Source organism: Puma concolor, chromosome B1, assembly GCF_028749965.1.
Source record: "Puma concolor isolate L17-30 chromosome B1, mPumCon1.1.hap2, whole genome shotgun sequence".
Classification (NCBI taxonomy): domain Eukaryota; kingdom Metazoa; phylum Chordata; class Mammalia; order Carnivora; family Felidae; genus Puma; species Puma concolor.
In genome coordinates this window covers 158,094,544-158,101,156 of record NC_141670.1, presented here as the reverse complement: position 1 = coordinate 158,101,156, position 6,613 = coordinate 158,094,544, and the positions used below count along the sequence as shown (strand labels likewise).

Below are 6,613 nucleotides of genomic sequence, written 5' to 3'. Positions count from 1 at the left end.
TCTATATCTAAAGGTGTTTTGTGAATATGTGTGTCAGAGATGGAAGATGATGCTCTTTTGTCCTTTTTTCCTACCTAGAGAATGTCCTTTTATTCCTTATCCATGTTTGTTTATATTGATTTAGATTATAAAAATGCTGAAATAAATATTACATATATATTTTGCACATTTGTGTGAGCATTTCTATAGGATAATTTTGAGACAATTGTGGGTGCTCCCTTCACCAGTACATATACTAAAATTGGAAGGATACGGAGAAGATTAGCATGCCCCCACACGAACTCGTTAACTGTCTATATTTTTTTATAAGACATAAATTTTTAAAAAGAAAGAAAGAAAATTGTGGGTGATACGGTATATATATACTTAAGGCTTTTATTTTTTTTTTTTTTAATTTTTTTTTTTCAACGTTTATTTATTTTTGGGACAGAGAGAGACAGAGCACGAACGGGGGAGGGGCAGAGAGAGAGGGAGACACAGAATCGGAAACAGGCTCCAGGCTCTGAGCCATCAGCTCAGAGCCCGACGCGGGGCTCGAACTCACGGACCGCGAGATCGTGACCCGGCTGAAGTCGGACGCTTAACCGACTGCGCCACCCAGGCGCCCCTACTTAAGGCTTTTAATAGATTCAAACTGGCCTTTCATTTATCCTTTGAGGGTCCATGTAGGAGTATCACATTGAGGTGTTATTTTGAATTTATTTTGCTTTTACAATTCTGGAAAGCTTTCTTTTTACCTTTATCAATGACATAAAAAGTACTTTTTGTGTGTGTCTGATTTAATTTTATGAATTTACTTAATATTTGCCCTAATGTTTTTTGTTTGTTTTTCAATGACACAAAGACAAAAGAGAAAGAAAAAATCAACTACCAACTAGATTTGACATTACAAATAGAAGTTTGGATTTAATACACCTAGGGTGTCAGAATTAGAACCATATAATGCCCAGGCCCTACTCTCAACATTCTGATTCAGTTGTCTTGAAATGATGTCTAACCTTCAGTAGTTAAGTTCCCCAGGTAATTCTAATGTGAAACCTGCTCTAAAAATCACTGATCAGCTCATGCTCCATCTCTATTCTCCAAAGGAAAGTGGTATTCTTGATAATGATAAAGGATCTTTGAGAGACAAAAGAGCTACGTTTGAAAAAACTACTTGATACAAGATATTGAACGAGTAATTTTAGATATTGGGCAAGTAATTTAAGCTTTTTTGGTCTCAATTTTTATCTATAAAATCTAAAATATATTAAATGCCCACCTCATTGTTTGGAGGCGTATATAAGGTAATTTGTATTATATTTTTGTTATACTGATAGCTCTTAGTTATAGTCTATTCATTAAATCATGTTTTTCTATTACTTCCCTAAGTATTGAGTACTTACTATATACCACATATTACTGATTATTAGAAAACAAAATGAGCCTAATGCCCTTTGAGAGCCTAGATTCTAGAGTTGGGGAAAAAATTAAAAATAAATAAATAAATAGATGACATAATGGTAGGTAGCATTAAGTGTCATGGAGAAAAAATAAGCAGTGGGAATAAAATTAAAAAGTGAGAGGGAATATCATTTTAGTTTGGATAATCAAAAAACTGTTGTGGAGGTAATATTTGTATAAAGACCTCAACAAGTTGAGGCAATAAGCCACTGGAATATCTGCATAGAATGTTTCATTCAGAGATGACAATGAAAAAGCCCTGAGGTGGATGTTGTTTTCTGTTGTTTGGTTGGTTTTTGGTTTTGGTTTGGAGTTCTGGGTTTCCTTGCTTTGGTTTGTTTTTGAGATTAGCTAGTAAGCTAGGAACCTAATAATGTAGCCTGAAAAGGAATATTTACACTGCTTTTTATTTTAAAAGTAGAAAGAAATCACTGCAGGTCTTTGAAAAGTTGAATAATGTAAAGCAACTTTCCTTTTTTTTTTTTTTTTTTAAGTATTATGGGAGTGGTGTAAAGGGCAAGAGGGCATAGAGTTAGAAGTCTCTCACTGTGTTATTATTTTGACTAAAGTAATATTGGGGAAGGTACTGAGAAATAATTTCAAAGGTATATTCTGAAACGAGAATCAACTTGCTTTGCTATTGGATAAGATACATGGTTGAAAAAAAAAACCTGACAAATCCCAAATTTCCTAAAACTCCAAGTTTTATAATATACTAAGGAATAGACGTGATTTACATACTTATCCCAATGTTAAAATAGCCCATCAGATTCAGTCACATTATGCCCATTTTACGAATTAGGAAAGATTTCAGAGAACTTTAGTTTTTGTGCATCACACAAAGCATGAGTTGTTTGTTTCATTTTGTTTTTACTCCACATTCTTGATATTATGAGGAGTGATAAAACTGTTACTGTATTTTAAATGTTATTTTCACCTTGCTGATACTGTTTTCAATCTCATTTTCAATGATGTCATGAGGTGGTAGTAAGAATGGGGAAACTCAAAACCAGGTGAGATTATAAACAGAAATTCAGATCCAAGAGGCATAAGAAGTAGACAGATAATGATCTGTACGTTGTTGTTTCTGAAGTGTACAGAGTGAGTTACATGTAAACTCTGACAAGATAGGTTGGGGCGTCTGGGAGAGATTTGTCCACCATAATGAGTAACATAGACTTGGCCTTTGCACCAGTTATTCTCTCAAAACGAAGATCTTTTGTGGCATATATTAAGGTCAAAAGCCTTGAAATTGCTAACTGCTTGACAGACTAGGAGAAATCACAAAAAAAAATGAGTTATTTAAAACTATGTATATTACAACAAAAAAATCACTTTAGAACTTACCAAAACGAATCACAACTATTACAAATATTGCCATTTGCTGCCCAATTTAAGCTTCATTTTTTTAATCCTTGTATTGATATAATTTACTGAAGAAAAATTACCTCTAGTTCCTTTCTTTAGTATTTCAAAGGTCAATAATTAATTGTTGTGGATTAATACATAACTTATAGTCCTTAAAAGTCTACCAGTTTCAACTTTTTTATGTTTAAATAGAGAATCTGTTTTAACTTTCCAGGAATCTGTCAAAACTTTGAGTATGGTTCAACTACCATGGTAACTGGCAACCGAGTCTGCCAATATAACTCAAAAAGTTACAACTAGTTGCTTGAAAAAAATATTTGACTCTTTTCTCTCTTTCTCTGTATCTCCATAACTTTAAATTTTTCTGACAAGCAGCACATAATTTCTTTGGAGTGGATACTCCTTATATAAGGAAATCACAGTAAAGAACATGAAAATAGTTGACAACAATGACCAGATTTTCACACATTCCATCTATTTTAAGATTGTTGCTAAGTCTCAGCACAGCTGGTTTTCCAGAGTATAAAGAAATAATTCACCATTCTCATGCTATTAATACACTGTACCACTCTCTTTTGCTGTCCAAATGAACTTAAGTCTTCCATGTCATGGATTGATATAATAGCATACCTCTGTTTTGGCCTCTATGTGTTACACTTTATGAAATACTTTAGTGTTGTTTGCTTTGGTTTGGTCAGCTGTCTTCTACACTTAAAAAAAGGAATTGCAAAATAAGTGGTATTATTTATGACTTAAGAAGCTTGGCTCTGGGATACTTATTAACATGAAAAAGTCAAGTCTGTAAACAAAGGAGAGAGTTAAAATAATTGTTCATTGTTCTGTTGTACACTGAAAGTTTTCCTCAGCTGATCACCTGTATCACTATTATTTTAGCACAGTATTATGGACTTGCAGCTAACTCTCCAGTTCTGATAAAGTCTGAGGCATTAGCCTATGCTAAAATATAAAGTTATTTCATATTTTAGGTGTTATTTTCATTCTTGTCAATTGGTACTTTTAAGCTTTGTAATAGGTCGTATTGTCTCTCTCTCCTCCATTAACACCTCATTCCGTGGAAGTTTTATTAGCTATTTTGAACCCAACTCATAATGGAATATGGAACACTGGAGTTTTATTGTTACAAAATGATCTCAAAGTGGCATCATGACATGCTCTAATCCATCTCTTGGGTTCTCTGGAAATGCCCCTAAGTGAAGGGGACTGGCAAAACCCCTCACAGCATATACAGGTACAAAAGAGGGATGTGTGAAGAAAGCATGACCTCTCTCCCAGGAACCAAAAGTTTATGAGGCTGAACCAGTATATGACAGAGATTATTATAAGATGAAACTAAAGAAATAAGCTAGAATCAGAGCTTGCAAGATCTAACAGTGCATGCAAGGAAACCTCAGATGTCAGGATTTGGTCCTAGACCACTGCAATAACGCAAATTACACAATAAAGTGAGTCAAATGAATTTTTTGGTTTCCCAGTAAATACAAAAGTTACATTTACACTATATTGTAGTCTATTAAATATGCAACAACATCATTATGCCTAAAACACAATATACAAACATTATTTTAAAAACATACTTTATTACTAAGAAAGGCTAACCATCATCTGAGCTTTTAGCAAGTTGTAATCTTTTTGCTGGTGGAGGACCTTGCCTCAACATTGATGGCCACTGAGTGATCAAAGTAGTAGTTGCTGAAGGCTGGAGTGGCTGTAGCTATTTCTTTTTTTTTTTTTTTTTTTCAACGTTTATTTATTTTTGGGACAGAGAGAGACAGAGCATGAACGGGGAAGGGGCAGAGAGAGAGGGAGACACAGAATCGGAAACAGGCTCCAGGCTCCGGGCCATCAGCCCAGAGCCTGACGCGGGGCTCGAACTCAGGGACCGTGAGATCGTGACCTGGCTGAAGTCGGACGCTTAACCGACTGCGCCACCCAGGCGTCCCCTGTAGCTATTTCTTAAAATAAGACAATGAAGCTTGCCACATTGATTATTTATTTAACAAATGATTTATCTGTATCATGAGATGCTGTTCTTTCACCCATAGTAGAACTTCTGTGAAAATTGGAGTAAATCCTCTCAAACCCTGCCACTACTTTTATCAACCAAGTTTAGGGGATATATTAATCCTTCATTGTCATTTCAATAATCCTCACAGAATCTTCACCAGGAACAGATTACATTTCAAGAAACCCCTTTCTTTGCTCATCCATGAGAGGCAACGCCTCATATGTTCAAGTTTTGTCATGAGTTTGCAGCTAGCTATTCAGTAACATCTTCAGGCTCTGCTTCTAATTCTAGTTATCTTGTTATTTTCACCACATCTGCAGTTACTTTTGTCACAGAAATCTCTAACCTCTCAAAGACATCCATGAGGGTTGGAATCAACTCCTTCCAAACTCCTGCTAATGTTGATATTTTTACCTTTTTTCTAGGAATTAAGAATGTTCTTAATTGCACCTAAAATGGTGAATCCTTTCCAGATGGTTTTCAATTTACTTTGTCCATATCTATCAGAGGAATCACTATCTATTGGAGTTATAGCTTCATGAAATACATTTCTTAAATTACAATATTTGAAAGTCAAAAGGACTCCTTGATCTATGGACTGCAGAATGGATGTTTTGTTAGTAGGTATGAAACAACATTAATCTCGGTGTACCTCTCCATCAGAGTTCTTGAGTGCCCAGGTACATTGTCAACAGCTAGTAATATTTTGACAGACTTCTTGTTTTACCTGAGCAATAGGTCTCAACAGTGGACTTAAAACATTCAGTAAACCATGTTGTAAAGAGATATGCTATCACGCAGGCTTTGTTGTTCCATTTATAGAGCACAGACAGAGGACATTCAGCAAAATTTCTAAGGGCCCCAGCATTTTTGGAATGGTAAATGAGCACTGGCTTCAACTGCAGGTCACCAGCTGCATTAGTCCCTAAAAAGACAGTCAGCCTTGAAGCCTTGAGAGTCCCTTGAAGCTTTGAAACCAGGAATTGACTTCTCTCTAGATATGAAAGTCCTAGATGGCATCTTCCAATAGAAGGCTATTTTGTTTACATTGAAAATCTGTTGTTTAGTAGGGCCACCTTGATTAGTTACCTTAGCTAGATCTTCTGCACAACCTACTGTAGCTTCTACATCAGCATTTGTTGCTTGATCTCATACTTTTTTGTTATGGAGGTGGATTTTTTCCCTTAAACTTCATGAACCAACCTCTACTAGCTTCATACTTTTCTTCTGTAGCTTCTTCCTTAAGTCTCTCAGCCTTTATAAAATTGAAGAAAGTTAGGGCCTTGCTCTGGATTAGACTTTGGTTTAGGGAATGTTGTGACTGGCTTGATCTTCTGTCCAGATTCCCAAAATATTTTTTTCCATATCAAGAATATAGTTGTTTCACTTTCTTATCATACATGTGTCCACTGGAACAGCACTTTTCATTTCCTTCAAGAACTTTTCCTTTGCATTCACAACTTGGGTAAGTGCACAAAAGGCTAGGTTTTTGGCATTATCTTGTCTTTCGAGGTGCCTTCCTCACTAAGCTTAATAATTTCTACATGTTGATTTAGAGTGAGAGATGTGTGACTCCTTTCACTTGAACACTTAGGGACCACTGTAGGGTTTTTAATTAGCCTCACTTTAATATTGTTGTGCCTCAGGAATTATGGAGGCCTCTGAGGAGAAGGAATGAGATGTGGGAATAGCCAGTTGATGGAGCAGTCAGAACACACCCCGTTGATTAATTTCATTGTTTTATATGGGTGCAGTTCATTATACCCCCAAACAGTT

At 35.6% G+C, this 6,613-nt stretch overlaps 1 pseudogene; it reads left to right on the top strand.

Annotated features, from left to right (window-relative positions):
• The first annotated feature begins 211 nt into the window (after positions 1–211).
• On the top strand, positions 212–304 carry LOC112859175 (U6 spliceosomal RNA; annotated as a pseudogene).
• Positions 305–6,613: the final 6,309 nt, after the last annotated feature.